Source organism: Heteronotia binoei, chromosome 9 (genome assembly GCF_032191835.1).
Source record: "Heteronotia binoei isolate CCM8104 ecotype False Entrance Well chromosome 9, APGP_CSIRO_Hbin_v1, whole genome shotgun sequence".
NCBI lineage: Eukaryota > Metazoa > Chordata > Lepidosauria > Squamata > Gekkonidae > Heteronotia > Heteronotia binoei.
This window is the reverse complement of record NC_083231.1, coordinates 66,514,066-66,532,737: the sequence shown is the minus strand read 5'-3', so window position 1 is coordinate 66,532,737 and position 18,672 is coordinate 66,514,066. Positions and strand designations below refer to the sequence as shown.

The 18,672-nt window shown below is 44.9% G+C and overlaps 1 non-coding gene across 1 annotated transcript; it reads left to right on the top strand.

Moving 5' to 3' along the window:
- The first annotated feature begins 12,740 nt into the window (after positions 1–12,740).
- On the top strand, positions 12,741–12,848 carry LOC132577685 (U6 spliceosomal RNA). The gene has a single exon (XR_009555841.1). It is a non-coding gene; the product is annotated as a U6 spliceosomal RNA (small nuclear RNA).
- Positions 12,849–18,672: the final 5,824 nt, after the last annotated feature.

Genomic DNA, 18,672 nt, shown 5'->3' with positions numbered 1-18,672 from the left:
AAAGAAGGAAGAAAAGTTGAGAGCTAATGTGGTGTACAGTGTTAGATCAGGAAATCCTAGGTTCAAATACCCATTGCACCATGGAATCTGACTGTGTGATCTAGGGCTGATCGATAGGGATCAATATGGACTGGTTCATGGAAGTAAAGTTCATCACAAATCTTGGCTGGTTTGTGGTTCATTAAGTGATATTGGTGGAGAGGTGCCCAGCACAAACATTTCATGAATTTTGGTGCTGGTTGTGATGATTTGTAAATTATTACATATTCCAGACAGTCTCTGCTCAATTAAATGGTTTACAAAACTCCAAGGAAATAGTGGAGAGGGTGGAATTCTCCAACCTTAGAAACACCTATGGGAGCCCTCCAAAGCTTAACAGGTATTCCTGGCTGCTAGTAACAGAGTTCTTATTCTGCTCTATGCAGGAGTCATTTTGTAGAAAAATAAGTGGTGGAGCTCATCCAGGGATTGTTATGCAGGTGCACATACTATTCAATGGACAAGGAGGTGGAACTTTCAAAAGGAGGAGGTGGAACTCTCAAAAAGGTTCAGGAGCTGTGCTCCTGTGAGCTCCCACTGAATTCAAGGTCTGGCTCTATGAAATAAGAATGCTATATATATACTGAGCTCAGCAGCCTATTTTCTCTTGTCTGTTCACAGTTACAGAGAGAGTGAGGGAAATTCTTAAAAGTGAACTAGCAGAGCGCATTCCTTCTTCATTGGGAACTACTCTTCCCTGCAGGGGTTAAAATGTTATATGGACTCAGGACTCTGAGCCATCTCTGAATTCCTTTTCTGAGGACCCACATTTTGATTGTGATTCCTCTCCCTCGCTGGGGTTTCTGGGTCTTAGGTAGATTCAGGGCTCTGAGCTACCCATCTCTCTGTTCATACTCAGCAGATGGGCTTAGCTAGTGGGTTCCTCAGCTGTGGACCCCCATTTTGATTGAGAATTCCTCTCCCCAGCTGGGATTTGGGGTACTTAAGTGGAGTCATGCCAAGCAGAAGGGATTAGTTAGTGGGTTCCTCAGCTGAAAAACCACATTTTATACCCTCCCACCCCTCTTGATTGTGACTCTGTGTCATGAGGGTAAAAGTAGGTGGAAAGCATGCTCATTATGGGGGAAATCATTCTCCATCCCACCCTTGCATACCACACGCCCCAGATCCTTCCTGCCAGCCCATAAGAGGGCATCACCAGAGGTCCTGGATCTGTTCCTGGGGCTATCCACAGAGGACAAAGAATTGTTAGTGCTGACCCAAACCAGCAGTTGCTAACACTCTTTGGAGAAGCCTCTGACAGTAGTGATTCAGGGGATGGGGGAAGCAGCCTCTCCTTCCACACTACTTCCTGTTGCTGGTCCTGCCTCAAGTACACACCTTCATGGCCTTCCCAGTCTAGGGCCAGAAAACAGCTGTCCCTCCCACCTTCAACAGTCCTGGGGCATTGTTTCAAGCTCACCCTCTGGAAACATTTCTGCACCCTCCCCAATGATCCGTGTGGCAGGGTGCCAGGTGTGTTACACCCACATATGGAGGGGTGCAACCCCACAACACTTGTCGTCTTCCGTCATCCTCAGGCACCTGCAAAGGGTGCACCCCACTATTTTGCAACTGGGGGAAAGAGCAACAGCCAGTAGGAAGGAAAAGAGGCACACTTCCTCTCAGTAGGGAGAAGCAGAGGAGGATCAGGGGATTCTTCCAACAAAGGTTCCCCACACTCAGGGTGCTATGGATGCTGAGGCATCAAGGCAGGCCACCCTTCAGGAGGTCATTCCCATGGGGACATCAGCAGTGTCATTCAGAAGGGCTATGTGGAGGGCCCAGAAAGTAGTCACTTGCCTTGTCAGCAAGATGATTGCTGTGGATGGATGGTCAACTCTTCTCCCTCAGGAAGGATGTAGCCTTTTGCCAGCTGCTGCAACACCTGTTTCCCTGATACTACATCCCTTCAAAGGGGACCATGAGCTGATGAGTCTTGGCCACCATGCACTACTTTGTGGTGGCAACAATTAAGGGTAAGCTCTCCAGAGTGCTAGGCAAAACCGTGCATTTCACGGAAGACCTCTGGAGCAGCCAGCAGCATGGCTATCACTCTCTCACTGCCTATTGGTGGCAACCAGAGGATCTGTCTGTTCAGACTGTCAGGGCATGACCCAGACAGTAGGAGGGGACTGTTCAGCTGCTGGGCTATAAAGTAGCTCTTCTCCATGTTCAGGGGATAGATGAAGACTACATGGAGCAAAACATGTAGATGATACAGTGTAGCCTATGATACAGAGTAGCCTGAGGGAGTGAGTAGGTGGTTGCAGCATCATGATTGGCTACATTGTTACTGGAATTGCTGGGGTCTCCTGGGAATTAGCAGAGGCAGACCAGAGGTAGAGCTATTTTGGAGTGTGTTCTCTCACCAATAATAGAGATCCAGTATCAGAAAGAAGACTCCATATTTAAAATAGTTTAAAATGCTTACTTGAAAAATATGTTGAAATACAATCACACATAAAGCAATCAAAAATACATATAATCAAGAAGCTAGGAAAATTAGGAGTGAGGAATAGAGACTTTCAGGGATTGTGTCAGAAGTGTCCAGATGAGTTGACATCTGTGTAGAGAAAAATGAAGAACCCCTGTGAACTTGGTGTCTCTAGCATGCCAGGGGCAGGGTGCGACTGCATCATTAACTTCACAAACTGAACCAGTACATCTAGCACCAAAAAGTTCATGACAATCTGTGATTTGCAAACTGCACAGGTCATCAATCACAAACTGCATTTTCCTGGTTCATACCCATCCCTACTAATCCCCATCTCACAGCTGTATCTATTTCACAGGGTCATTGTGAGTATAAAAAGCAGGAGAAGAGAATGATGTAATCTGCTTTGGATCCCCAATTGGGGAGAAAGAAGAGTATAAATTAAGTGAATAAACAACAAAGTTGGAGACTTAGAGGCAGATAAAATAAGAATTAGTTGATGAGTGAAAAGGACAGGAAAGAATGAATGGTTGATGAGTGGAAATAGGAAAGGATATGAATGTTGCCAGGAGAAAAGATAGAGAAAATAGTGTTGAGAAGGGAGCCCAGTGGAAAATGAAGCACCCTCTGAAAGTCCTTGCAGGTTTAAAACTTGTTCTTCATTATTGTGCTCTGGGGCCATTTTTCCTGAGCTAAGGCAAAAAAATGTGAGCTGGAGGATAAAAATCTGTGAGCTAGCTCATGCTAACTCAGTTTAGAGGGAACACTGCTGTGGAGATCATCTGAGAGGGTAACCATGACCAGCATAGGGTGGAAGCCAGACTGGAAGGGTCTAGGGCTAATGTTTCTTCCAGGAAACTCTGGAGTTGCTCAGCTACCACTCTCTCAATTACCTCACCTAGGAACTAAAGATTCAAAACTGGGCAGTAATTGGATGGCTCACACAGAGCAATGATGACTTCTTCATGAGTGGTATTACCTGTCAGACAATGGAACTTCAAATTAACCAGACTTCATTTGTTACAATGTTAAGGCTTTATTTGATAGTTCATAGTTTCTGAGCACAGCAAGATTGGAACTGATACTTTTCCCTAGGTGCATAGATATTTTAAACACTTGTACATCAAAGGCTTCTAAGCAAATCTACATTCCCACTATGAAGTGATACATTTCACACGGTTGCTTTCTCTTATCTCTTTGTGGTTCCCATTCTTACAGGGATGGCCAAACCGGCATTCCCAGAGGCACCTGATCTTCAAAGGGATGTTGCCGTTGTTAGTATCAGGGACAGGAATTCACACCAGTGTTAGTAGCAACTATGCTTCTACTTTGATATGCAAGGTTTCTCCTTGAGGTTAATAACACATGTTAGAAAATGGAGTCAGTTAAGCTAAGCAATTCATTACAGTTTAAACCAAGCATTGGATTATATCATGGTAACTTTCCAGTGTCTGACATTACCATTGCCTCTTTTAACCCTTCCAGATAGATCCCTAGCTATACAGACAGATTGATAATGTCCACCAGAGGGCCCCATATACTTTCATCACTGGCTTGCACCACTCATGAAGGACATGGCTCTAAGAGGAAAGTGCTTGGCCTTGCATCACCCAGAATCCTGTCAACATTGGCCACTGAGTCAGCTGAAGTTGTCAAACACTGAATCCACAGGTTGCCAAGGGGTCTCTAGTTTACATACTGTATCAAAGCTGGCAGGCAGATCACGGTGGAATGTCAAGACTTTATCTTTAAAGAAGTTCACAAATGCCTTACAGCTTAATGTCAAATTGCTAAATATTTTAGGTTTCTCATTGAGAGGTTAACGATCTAATCACCCTAAACAATTGTGCTGAGTGGAAGCTAGCAGAGGTGATGGAGGCTGCATAGAATTCCCTCTTAGCAATCTTCACCACCATCTCATAGGGTTTCATAAACATCCTATAAGGTGCTTTTGAAACTTTGTCACAAGACCATCTCCAAACTAACTCTAAGTTCCAGTTTCATCCTTCTGAGCTCCATGGTACACCTAATGGAGCTAATCTGGAGTGGAAGCGAAGAGGATCTCAGGAAGTGATTTCATCTATGGCTTCAGAAAGATGTGAATTCAGTCCCCCATCAGCACACCCAATGAGTCTTCAGAGGGCATTGAATTCCAGTGAGCATTCTGGAATCCAAGTGGGTCACTGGGTAAGCATAAATCAACTCATTGCCTATTCAAGAGATAGCAGGGACACTCAACCAAGCCTTCAGGGCAAAATGATCTGACTGTGGCACCACCCCCATGTTGAAGATCAAATCCAGCGTGTGGCCTGTTTGATGTGTGGGACCTGTTACAAACTGGGAGAGTCCCAGTGTTGCCATAGATGATACCAGGTCCACCACCTGCTGAGAGGCAGCAGCAGCAGCAGCGTAGATACTGAAGTCCCAAGTACTATAAGTCTCAGGAACACCAAGGCCCAGCCTGCCACCACCTCCAAGACATTGAGAAGGCTCCTTGCTGGTATGCTTGGTGAATGGTACACCAGACAGAGGGCCAAACTCTCCTCAGTGTCTGAAACCAGGCCTACAAATTCAATGCTGGGGATCTTCAGGGTGGGGATTTTCCTGCAGGTTAAAGCATCTCAGATGAACCTGGTTGGAATGACTGAGTTCCTGGGTAGCTGGTCTAACTTATGCCTGCCATAAATGGCTAGGAAACAGGTAGATGGTTTTGCCACGGACTTAATCTGATTTCCAGAGATGCCTACATAGCGAGGAACATCCTTTTGTGAGGGGGGTTGGGGGTGGGGAGGGATCAAGGCCAGATTGTTAATCATAGCCTGGAAGATGATGAATCTCAGGAGATCATATATCAGAGATCCCAAGGGAAATGAGCTATTCCTTATGGACATGCACTTAATTGCACTTAATTCTTCAGTTTTAATATCAAACTTTGCCCTTCCTGCAATTTTATACACACTGCTAGGCCTTAGAAGTTGAGGGGTGGGCTTAAAGGATGCTCTTTGATGTGATGAGTATCTTTGGGAATATCACATGCACCTATGCTTAGGGGAGAAAACCCTCCTCCCACCCTCTCGGGCAGTAATTTTTTGTGGATGTGGGGGTAAATCATATTACAGTTCTTACACTGCTGTGTAAGTGATCTGGATTTAGGCAGGCTTGCAATCAATGGCAGATACTGAACTATATGCTCATACAAAGATACATAGATGTGCCAAAGTAGGCAAAATCTAATTAAAATGTAATTTTAATGTGCTTCTAAGTTGGAGGTGGCAGCATATAATAGGAGTCAGCAGTTGTGACAAGGCAGTATACCATTGCACTTCCACACTCATTCCCACCCCCCACCCCTCCACACACACATTGAGCTGTTTGGATGAAGGCAAACACTGTATGAAGCATTCAGTCTCATGACCACTACCTGAGAGTAGGCTTCCCACCCCCCCCCCCCGCCCTGGTGGGGGACTCCTGGGTTCGCAGCCTCATCTCCCGCTCTTTAAAAATCGGGAAGCGGGGGGGTGGAGGGGGGGGGAGAACATACGTGTAGGCTTCATATTGTTGTAGAGCTCCTGAGTCATTTGTAAAATGTGTGCCCCTTTAACGCTGGGCAGGAAGCAGGAAACAGGAAGGGCTTCGGAGAACAGCCCCTCCCTTTTTTTCCTTTCGTTTTCACAGCAAGTAGAGTTCTCCGGAAGAAGATCTAGTAAGTATTTGTGTGTGAGAGAGAGGGAGGGGGCAGGGGATTCCCTGGTTTGGAGGCCCTCACCCCCCCTTTAGAAAGCATGGGGGGGAGGGAAATGTCTACTGGGCACTCTATTATTCCCTATGGAGAACGATTCCCATAGGGAATAATAGGGAATTGATCCATGGGTATTGGGGGCTCTGGGGGGGGCTATTTTTTGAGGTAGAGGCACCAGATTTTCAGTACAGCATCTAGTGCCTCTCCCCAAAAAACCTCCCAAGTTTCAAAACGATTGGACCAGGGGGTCCAATTCTATGAGCCCCAAAAGATGGTGCCCCTACCCTTAATTATTTCCTATGGAATAAAAACATTTAAAAAGGTGTGCTGTCCCTTTAAATGTGATGGCCAGAACTCCCTTGGAGTTCAATTATGCTTGTCACATCCTTGTTCCTGGCTCCACCCCCAATGTCTCCTGGCTCCACCCCCAAAGTCTCCTGGCTCCGCCCCCAAAGTCCCCAGATTTTTCTTTAATTGGACTTGGCAACCCTACCTGAGAGCATGATAAAAACAGAACCACTGGGCAATTGAGCACACTTTGACATAAGATAGCTTTGAAAGGGCCTCTTAGACTCCGTACAGATGGTAGCTTGGGGCAGCAGCCTCCTGTCCCAGAAGAAAGCCGGCAGAAAGAGAAGCACCCCAGGGCAGTCAGATGGCATGTGGCCCACTGCTGGAATGGGAACAGGCCCCATACACCTTGGAGGAGCAGTCCCCAACTTAATAAGTATGATACTTATCTGCTGTAATACAACATACATGCATTTGCCAAGGACTTAAAGTAATTGGTAAAGATGCATTGTATTTCAAAGTGAAACACTTTTCTACTGATCATATAAATCAAAACTACTAACTAGTTAAGCAAATGAGTGAGCTGTTTTGGGCACAGCTATAAGTATAAACAAATTTATTGGGCATCTGTTCAAAGGCTTTTGTGAATGTCCTCATGGTCAATCAGTTTGTTGTATTATCCCTCATAATGCTAAAGAGGTCTGTGAACAGAGGAATGTTCAACCTGCATTGGAAAGAAAATTCAGGCATGCTACAAAAAAAAAGAAAAGGTAACAGTGAATTGAGAAATTAACTGTACAGAATGGGACTTGTGGATCAAACTAATAAAAAACACTTCTGCTAAACTACTGCAGCTGTTTTGTGCAAGGCATTATTATTCAAGTAAGAATATGTGTTATTAATTATTTTATTTTTATATAGTGTAAAAATGAACTATATTTTTCTTCCATTTAACCATATTTGGAAGGAAAGCCTGCAAGCATTACAAGTTATATAACATGATTTTAACCTCAAAGATTGAACTGTCTGAATTATTGCATTCTTTGTCTCCTATTTTAGAACTCCTAGAGTGATTTCATCACTTAATCTATCAGCATACTTTGAGCTGTAATTTGGCTTTTCAATCCCTAGAGGGCTCTATATATCACTTTTTGGACTATTCATACTCACATAGACTCAAAACACAGTATTTCAGGCCTAAACTAATGTTTTCTCTGGTTTACTTTTTAGCTAACTATATGATGAAAAGGCAAGAAGGGCAGGGGGAATATTGTTTGGCCTTTTCCACTCAGAATTCCAATCTATTCCATATACCATATTTTTGGACCATAAGACGCACTCCCCCCCCCCCAAAAAAAAAGTGGGGGGAAAGTGTGTGCGTCTTATGGAGCGAAGGTACCTTCCTCCGGGGGGGGGGGGATCCGCTGCCTCTGCCTCTGATCCGGGCACTTCCCCTGCGCCTGCCTGGCTCCAGCTTCTTCCAGCAAGCGCTGGGATCGCTCCATGCTGCGCCCACCACAAACCCAGCGCTTCGCGAGTGCCGGCTGCAGAGGGGGCAGCGTGCTTCCTTCGTGCCTGTCTGCCTGGCTCCAGCTCTGATGCTTACAGCAAGCGCCAGGATCGCTCCCTCCACCCTCTGATCCCGGAGCTTGCTTTAAGCATCAGGGCTGGAGCCAGGCAGACAGGCACGGAGGAAGCACCCGCCCCCTCCGCAAATCCAGTGCTTCGCAACCGCCGGCTGTGGAGGGGCGGCGTGCTTTCTCCGTGCCTGTCTGACTGGCTCCAGCTCTGATGCTCAAAGCAAGGGCAGGGATCGGAGGGTGGAGGGAGCGATCCTGGTGCTTGTTGTAAGCGTCAGAGCTGGAGCCAGGCAGACAGGCACGGAGGAAGCACGCTGCCCCCTCCGCAGCCGGCGCTCGTGAAGTGCTGGGTTTGCGATGGGGGCAGCGTGGAGCGATCCCAGTGCTTGCTGGAAGAAGCTGGAGCCAGGCAGGCAGGCGGGGGGAAGCACCGGGATCGAAGGCGGAGGCAGCGGATCGCCCCCCCAGGAGGAAAGTTGTCTTATGGTCCGGAGCGCCTTATGGACCGAAAAATACGGTACTTCAGCAAAACACTGGGGAAGGGGAGTGATTCTGTGTTGAAAAGGGATCAGAAGTCCCTCCATGACTCATGCCTTCACTTAAACTTACATCTCCATGAAACCTCCGTTTTTAAGGTGAGAGAAAATATATGCATGAGGATATATCTTTAAACTCCCTGGTGTTTGAAGGAGGGAGGAATGGTCACTGCCAGATAAATGGGAAAGAGAAACTATGGGAAAACGTATCATGTGGGAGCTACACAACCATGTTCCCATGTCCAGAGTCGGTGCATGGGAGTCAGCGAGGTAGGCAGCAGCCTCGGGTGCCACCTTGCCTACAGGGCACCTTTAGGCACCCTCTCCCATTTCTCCACTGCTCTCAGTTTACCTGGTGGCAGATCCAGAAGCTGAGAGTGGCAGAATTGCACCTCAGTTTGTGTTTTCCTCCAAGGCTGGCTTCCTAGCTGACTCAGAGGAGAGAGCATCGCACTGGAGCTCTCCCCTGCAAAGGGAGCCTCAGAGCGGAGGCCCAGCGTCACTCTGAGGCTCTTCCTTGCAAGGGAAGCCTCAAAGTGAGGCAGACAGTCATACAGCCCCTTCTCCCCCCACCCCTCCACAGCCAGAAGGAGGGAGGCCTTCTCAGTGGCAGCACCTGAAATATGGAATCCTCTCCTGAAGCTCTCTAGGTAGCACCGAAAAATGTTTTTAAAATATTTAAAAAATGTTTTAATAGTGTTTATTGTTTGAAGTTTGATTGTTTAATTTGTATTTATTGTCTGACATTTGGAATTGACTGTTAGCCGCCCTGAGTCCGCTTGCGGAGAGGGCGGGGTATAAATTAAAGGTAATAAATGAATGAATGAATGGGCAGATGTATCCTTGATTGTGGAATGCTGAGAGTAATTAACTGAGACCCTGCTATTATACTCCATCTGTCTCCTTTCAAGCATGGAGGTGACCTTATAGCATCATCTTTTTTTATGTGGGGCAATTTGCTGTGTAGGATTATCTTCCTTGTCTCCTGACCAGAGAAATTTATTTCAATCTGTCATTCCAAATTATATCACATTCTACTATTAATTATATTGCATTACAACCTATTATTCTAATTTTTATTCCAAATAAGAAATAAAATAAAGAGGGTGTATGGGTCTTCTGGGGAATTGGTGAGAATACAGACAAAAGGGCTGAATGAGGGTAGCATATGTAGCAAGAAAAGAAACCAAAATCCATATTAAGTCCTGGGGATTCCATTTTTCTGAGTTTTGTGATAGCTTGCAACTGAGCAATTTCCCTTTTTAGTCTGTTCATGAACATAAGAACATAAGAGAAGCCATGTTAGATCAGGCCAATGGCCCATCCAGTCCAACATTCTGTGTCACACAGCGGCCAAAATATATATATACACACACACACTGTGGCTAATAGCCACTGATTGATTGATTGATTGATTTCATTTATATCCCACCCTCCCCCACCTTGGCAGGCTCAGGGCGGCTAACAACATTCTATAAAACATACAAGTGCATATACAGTGTTAGAAGATGAGCATATGAATAAGCCTGATATGGTGTAACTGATGGACCTCTGCTCCATATTTTTATCTAACCCCCTCTTGAAGGTGGCTATGCTTGTGGCCGCCACCACCTCCTGTGGCAGTGAATTCCACATGTTAATCACCCTTTGGGTGAAGAAGTTTCCTTGCAATAAAACAACTACTTTGAGGTCACCCATTGAATGTACAGGAAGGCTGAAGTGTTCTCCTACAGGTTTCTCAGTCCTGTGATTCTTGATGTCAGATTTGTGTCCATTTATCCTTTGGCATAGAGTTTGACCTGTTTGCCCTGTGTAGAACCAAAGGGCATTGTCGGTATTTAATAGCATATACAGTGTTAGAAGATGAGCATATGAATAAGCCTGATATGGTGTAGCTGATGTTGTTAGACCCAGTGATTGTGTTGTCTGGGAGTATGTGGCAGTGAAGTTGGCATTTCAGTTTATTGCAAGGTCTGGTACCAGTGTCCATGTTTAAATTAGATGTTGTATTATTGTACGTGAGGAATTGCTTGAGATTGGGGAGCTGTCTGTGAACAAGAAAAGGTTTGCCCCCCAGTACATGTGAAAGAGCACTGTCATTATCCAGTGGATGTTGTAAGTCACTGATAATGAGCTGAACTGTTTTGAGATGAGAGCAGTATGTGACCACTAGTGGTGTTCTGTTATTGTCTCTTTTGGAGCTGTCTTGCAACAGGTTTTCTCTGGGTACCATTCTGACTTAAGACCAGTCTGAATACTCTGAAAGCAGCATACCATTTCAAATAACTAATTATCAGGGAATTTAATTAATGGGAAAAGCTGGAAACTCTTTGTACCTTTCTTATAGATTTCATTCAGAATAGCAGCCATTCCACCCTCCTGCCATTTGAGGGAGCCATATTCACTTTTTTGGAAATACATTACTAACTAAAAAACAAAACTAACTTAAGAAAATCAAATTGTTTAACTGGCAGTACCAGGATACTATATTAAATCTTTCAGACACACTTGTATCTTCCTGTTTGTCAGTTTATAAGATGACTCAGAATTGATTTTTTTAAATTTATAGTAAGCTGTAAATATTATTATATGAAGTAACATACTATAGCTGAAGAGGAAATAAGTTTTTAAAATACTATTTACTAAACATTATATAGATGCCATACAAAACTACTAGTGCTGTGAAAAGTTGGTTGTACTGGCTGGTCAGACAGCTGTCTGTTGATGGAGCCACCTCACAGGTGGACAAACAGGCTAGGATTCCCAGCTCTGGGTTGGGAAATTCTGGGCAATTTGGGGATAGAGCCTGGGGAGGGTGGAATCTGGGAAAAGGACAGAGCTCAGCAGGAATGTGATGCCATGGACTCCACCCTCCAGAGCAGTCATTTTCTTCAGTGGAACTTATCTCTGTAGTCTGGAGATTAGTTTTAATACCAGAAGATCTCCATGCGTCATCAGGAGGCTGACAACCCTAAGATGGACATAGAGCCATTCTCATTGCTCCCCCAGACACACACATTTATCTTGCCCTTCTCTGGTACCTCTGACACTTATTGTGAGAGAATTAGAAGTGGTAGAAGAACACTTATTAAAAGATATTGGAGAACTCGGAGGGGGGCTTTTCTAATGTATAGTTAGACCCTGAGATATGAGAGAGAGAGAGTCATCGGTCTCTGTTCAAAATAAAGCTCATTCACATCAAAGTATGTCAGATTAACTATCCTGTTTCTGCAATGAGGTTCTGTAATCAGGTTGCCCATGTGAGACATAAAGTTCCAAAACGGATGTATGAAATCTCCAGAAAGATTTCCCTCTTGAAATCTACCCTTTTGCACTGGGTGTCATCCAATTTATAATTCCAGTCCTCCAACAACATCTATTTACATTATTCATAGTCTACCTTTTTCACTAAGACCCAAGGTGGATTACACACTGCAAGTCAGTATGATCAACAGAATGGGTCATCCAGAAACAATTAAATAGAGTTTGTAGTAGACTGCAGAAAATTGAAATTAGCAGAAATCTTAAACAAAGCTGAAGCAAACCAGAAGCATTGAAACATGATGTGTTGAACAATACAGAAATTAGTAGGAGCATACTTACAGCAACAGACAAGACACAGTAGCATAGTCTTTATTTCTTTATCAGATACCTTTTGGAGAACCTGTCCTCCCTTCCTTTATTCCTTAACCAGCCCCTCCAACTTTTCCTTCTATTTGCTTACTAAGTCACCCTCTGGGCAAAGCAGATTAGGTTGACCCCCTACCCCCAGGTTTCGTGCTTTGGGTGAACCTGCAGTTTGGGTAAATCTGCACTTCTTTAGCATTTTTGTTTAAAAAATGAAAGCAATTCTTTTCTTATGCCAGCAAAGATTTGCCCTTGTTTACTTCCACTGTCCCTTGGTAAATATATTCCTTACATCTCTCTCTGTACAGACTATAATTTCACCATCTAACTCTTTCTGGGTTAAATGAAGCATAGAGGACACCAGATGATATATGCAAAAATAAGAAGGATTTTTCTCTATATAAAATTAACACATTAAATGTTTGAAGAATGTTAGTTTACTTTTCAAGCATGATTGTTGCTAAGGATTTAAGTGAAAATGATGTAAATATGTGCTCGCTTCGGCAGCACATATACTAAAATTGGAACGATACAGAGAAGATTAGCATGGCCCCTGAATAAAAAGAAAAAAGAAAATGATGTAAATATCATAAGCTTTTTCTTTTTACTTGAATGGTAATTTTCTTCCAGAACAATGCTTCCCATTTAAGTGGAGGGGGGGAATTGTACTATATTCCCATATAAATAACATATATAATCTATTTTTGCCTTTGAATGTGTTATTTGTATATCAGTTTTATTTATTTAGACCTTTCCCTATTGTTTAAGGATTTTTATAAATTCAAATTTAAAACATACCAAATACATTAAAATCCCAAATAACCCCCTCCTCCTAACAAATGCAGCAAAATAGTCATAGCAGTTGTTTGACTAATATACATTTATACAAGCTTTGCTAAGGTGTAGCAAGAAATCACCCATGCAGCTCTAATATCAGGCACCAGAGATGAAGGTTTTGTTTTCCTAATCTCCAACTTGCATTGACTACAATGCAATTTGCAATGATCCCACTGATCCACACCACTGAAAAACCTCAGTGTGAACTGTACAGACTGGGTGTGGCTAACAAATCAAGTCACATGGATCTGTATTATGTTGAATCAGACCACTGGTTGATTAAACTCACTATAATCTACACAGAGAGGCAGTGGCTTTGCAGGAACGTGTGTGTGTGTAAAGTGTTCTCTGTGTGTAAAGTACTGTCAAGTTGTAGTCAATTTATGGAGACCCCAGCAAAGGGCTTTCAAGCCAAATGAGAAGCAGAAATTATTTTCCATTGCCTTCCTCTGCTGAGTCCTCCTTGGTGGTCTCCATTTGAAGAAGTGCTTAACTTTTGAGATCTGACAACATCAGGGTATACTATGCTGCCTTCCATCTCACATCAGCTACTCACCAGGACCTTTTAACTGGAAATGCCATGAATTGAACCTGAGACCTTCTACATGCCAAGCAGATGGTCTGCTACTGACTCACAGCCCCTCCCCAATGGTTATAGTCTGAACTGAAAATGTAATAACATAACCTGAAATCAGAATGGAAAAAAATCCTTCTTCAGTTGAAGTTTACATTTTATCTTACTGACTTGCAACCTATCCCCTAAAAAGTCTCATTTCATATATGTGTGCCTGTGCACAAAAATAAGAACCCTGCCGGATCAGATTAGTGGTCCATCTAATCCAGTATCCTGTTTCACAGACTGCCAACCTAATTCCCCTAGAGGACCAACAACAGGGCATAGAGGCTGAGATCTTCCCCTGATGTTGCCTCCTGGCAACAGGATTCAGAGATTTAGTGCCTCTTAATGTGGAGGTTCCCTTCAATCACCATGGCTAGTAACCATTGAAAACACACACACACTATTAGCCACATGTGACCCCCACCAGCAGAAAGCTACATTTGCAGATCAGGGCATAGGTGGACCAACTTGACTGGATAGCACTGTGCAAGGGAGGCCATGACTGAGCCAGGGATTTCAGTCGTTTGGGGGCAGGGGAGATATGACGGTGGGACTAGGTTTCATAGACCAGGAAGAGGTCAGAGATATGGGAAAGCTCAGACATCTTCCCTCCTACGTCCCATCCCAAGGTATGCAGGTTATGGGGCTAGGAAGATTCATCCAGCTCTGACATTGGTGTTGATTAATGCCAGGTCTATCAATAATAAGACCTACACCTTATGTGATTACTTCATGGAGCAACAGATAGACCTGGCATGTGTGACGGAGACCTGGGTACAGGAGGGTGAGTTGGTTGCCCTGAATCAGCTTACCCCACCCAGGTTCTCAGTTCTCCACCAATCACGAATTTTCGGCCGGGGTGGGGGGTTGCAGTGCTAATTCATGAGTCTTTCTCTTTCAGGGCACTTCCCACCCCAAATATCATGGGCATTGAATGTGTCCATCTGGTATGGGAAGCTGAGGAGAGTTTGGCTATCTGGGTTGTGTACCAGGCACCCAACGCACCCCCAGAGAGCCTGCCTGCCCTGCTGGAGGCGGTATCGATTTGGGCACTGGCCTTCCCCAGACTACTAGTCCTGGGGGATTTCAATGTCCATGTTGATTATGCACCTTCCATGCAGGCTCAGGACCTGGTGTCATCCATGGAGACACTGGGACTCAGCCAGATTGTTTCGGCTCCCACTCACCAGGCCAGCCATATGCTCGATTTGGTCTTTGGGGCTGGGATAACATCGGATCTGATAGCTGTTGATACAGTTCCATGGTCAGATCACTCTGCCCTGAAAGTTTGACTGGACCTGCAGCCCACCTCCTGTTTGGGTGGCGAGCAGATTTATGCTCGCCCGCAGAGCCAACTGGACCCAGAGCAGCTTCGGAAGGCTCTAGGGGATCAGATGTTCCCGGGTGAATCACTAGATGAGTTAGTGGAGGACTGGTATTCCCGGCTCTCCACAGCCATCTACGATATCATGCCCCGGCGCCCTGTTCGCTGCCACACCAAAGCACCTCCTTGGTATACCTTGGAGCTGCAGAGGATGAAGTGGAAACTTATATGGCTAGATCGAGTGTGGCGGTGATCTTATGACAAGGAGTCTAGAACTTATTATAGAACATTTATGAAGGTCTATGAGAAGGCAGTGAAGTCTGCTAAGAGAGACTTCTATGCATCCTCCATTTTATCTGCAAAATCGCACCCAGCCCAGTTGTTTAGAACAATTAGAGCACTGACTATGGTGCCGGCAGGCAATCAAAAGTTTAGGGAATTGGATATCGGCTGTGAGGTCTTCGCGACTCATTTCGCAGATAAGTCTTGACTCTCCACCATAATCTCCTGGCAACAATTGACATAGTACGGGAACTGGAAGCCTGTTGACCATCCTTGGGTCCCACATTGTACCGAGGACAGCTGCAGTGAAGCCCACCACCTGTCTTCTGGACCTGTGTCCATCCTGGCTTGTTAAAGCAGGCAGGGATGACATTCACAGGTCCTTAGATGAGATTGTTAACCTATCCCTGTCATCAGGGGTATTTCCAGCTAAACTTAAAGAGTTAGTGGTTCATCCACTTCTGAAGAAGCCATCTCTGGACCCACTGGTTCTAGCCAATTAGTGCCCAGTCTCGAATTTATCATTTCTGGGCAAGAAAATTGAGAAAGCGGTGGCAGATCAGTTTCAAGCTTTCCTGGAAGATACATCTGTCCTTGATCCCTTCCAGTCTGGCTTCCGTCTTGGTGATGGGACGGAGACTGCTCTGGTCACCCTCACAGATGACCTTAGAAGGCATTTGGATCAAGGTGGGTCTGCGTTGCTATTACTTTTAGTTCTTTCAGCATGGTTGACTATGATCTAATGACCTCCAGGGGGCTGTCTTACAGTGGTTTTCCTCCTTCCTCTATGGTTGGGAACAAAGGGTGGCGAGACCTCCCCGCGTCACCCACTAGAGTGTGGTGCACCACAGGGAGCCATTCTCTTGCTGTGATGTTTAACATCTATATGCACCCCCTTGCCCAGATTGCCAGAGGTTTTGGGCTGGGTTGTCACCAGTATGCAGATGACACCCAGCTCTATCTGCTGATGGATTGCCACCCAGACTCTGCCCCAGACCATCTAACCAAGGCACTGGAAGCAGTGGCTGGTGGGCTGCAACTGAGCCAGCTGAAGTTTAATCCAACTAAGATGGAGGTCCTGTACATAGGTCATGGGGGGTTAAGATCGGGCATCCGACTCCCCACTCTGGATGGCACATCTCTTGTGCCAGCTCAGAAGATGAGGAGCTTGGGTGTAATACTGGATGCCCCCCTTTCTAAGGAGGCCCAGGTCACAATCTGCCTTTTACCATCTTCAGCAGGCCAAGCAACTAGTGCCCTATCTGGTCCCCCGGGACTTAGCTACAGAGATCCATGCAACAGTCACTTCCAGGCTAGACTACTGTAACTCACTCTACGCAGGCTTGCCCTTGAGGCTGATCTGGAAGCTCCAGCTGGTGCAGAATGTGGCAGCACAATTGCTGTCTGAATCACCTGTACGGGTGAGCAGTCGGCCGATGCTGCCCAGTTTGCACTGGCTACCAATCAAGTACCGGATCCGCTTCAAGGTTTTAGTGCTGACATTTAAAGCCTTGCACTGCCTGGGACCAGCATACCTGCGGGACTGTCTCTCCCATATGAGCCCTGAAGGGCATTACAATTGGCCAATCAACATCTTCTGACCATCCCTGGCCCAAGGGATGTCCAGCTTGGCTCGACCAGGGCCAGGGCTTCTTTGGCCCTGGCCCTGACTTGGTGGAATCAGCTCCCTGTGGAGGTTCGGGCCCTCCTGAATTTATTAGCATTCCAGAGGGCCTGTAAGATGGAGCTGTTCTGCTGGGCCTATGGCTGAGGCAGACGGAGGTCCTTATCATCTAAACCACGCCCCCCTTCCCCTGCACTGATTGCTTCAAACCAATATAGCTGAGATTTTTGAACATCTAGGTTGGGCCTAATTGATGCCTAATTGATCTGTCCACACTATCCATACTGTCTTAATGTGAGCTGTGGCTTAATTGTTTTAATTTTAAACTGTTTTAACTGTGTGAACTGTTTTAATTGTTTTAAACTGTTTCAATTGTTTTATTATGTTGGAAGCCGCCCTGAGCCCACCATGGGAAAAGGCGACCTATACATCTATGGAAATAAATAAATAACATAAATAAATACAGAGGTTTAAAAGTTTTTTCTTCAAACTTGGGACACTCTCCAAGTTTGCAGAAAAAATTGAAAATTACAAAAAATACATGGAGGGTTAAATCCCCTCCAAGTATAGCACTTACCTTTGGTGACAGTGGCACCAGGAAGCCATGCTGGTTCCGGCAGCAGTAGTTTCTACACAGCCTGGGTTCTACACTGGGTTCAGTGGTGACTGTGCAGACCAGGGCTTTGCAGTGGGTGTGGTGGCTCTGCTACCTGGGCTCAACAGGAACAATGCAGCCCAGGACCTGTGCTGGGCATGCAGCCACTAGCACAACCCAAGATACACACCAGGCATGCTACTGACATATCCCACGAGCCATGCTGGGCATGCTGTTACTGGCAAAGCAGTCTGAGAGTCATGCTAGGCTTGTAGGCAGCATGGGCACAGGCCTGAAATTTGTGCTGGGTGCAGATTCAGGAAGAAAATAGGGTGCATGTGAGGGAATCCCCCTATGAGTATTCTGGGACTAAAAACACACGCATATGTACATATCATATGGATTGAGGTGAAGTGCAGCAGAAACAGTATTCTAGAGTGGGAAAACAGCCACCTCACTACATGCATTTTTTGTTTTAACTTATTGCATGGATTTGGTATTTAATAAGGAGTTAACAAAGGCAATCATCACAGAAACTCCTGACAATTATATTAATGCTTGTCTACTGCCCTTGAGTGATGTAAAGAATTTCATGTGATCCATATGTGGCAATTTATGCATGAAGATCTACTTGAAACAGGAGTTTGGCTGGCAATCCGTAGTCTGTCATGTATGTTAACTCCTTTTTGAAGTACCATATATTTATACATTTGTACTGTTTATGAATGAAATGAAAAGCCTTGGTAGATGACTGATGAAACTCTTAATATTGCTAAAACAGATGAGAAACAAAAGAAAAGGTGACAGAAATAGAATCAGAAGTCTAAATGCCGTGTTCCAGTGACTGGCATATAGAGACAAAGAGAACTGTTATAATAACCACTGTAAAGAAATAGAAGAGATCAAAAAAGGAAGATCTGTCCCACAAGATCCAAGAAATCAAAGGGAAATTTAAAGCACAGTTAAACATGCTGAAAAATCAACATGGGCTGCAGTCACACACACTAATTAATGCAATTTCAATCCACTTTCAATGCACTTTCCAACTGGATTTTACTGTGTGAACTGACAAAAAGGACTGAAAGTACATTATTTAGTGTGTGTGATCTCAGCCATGGAAAAGCATTACCTAAATACAACAA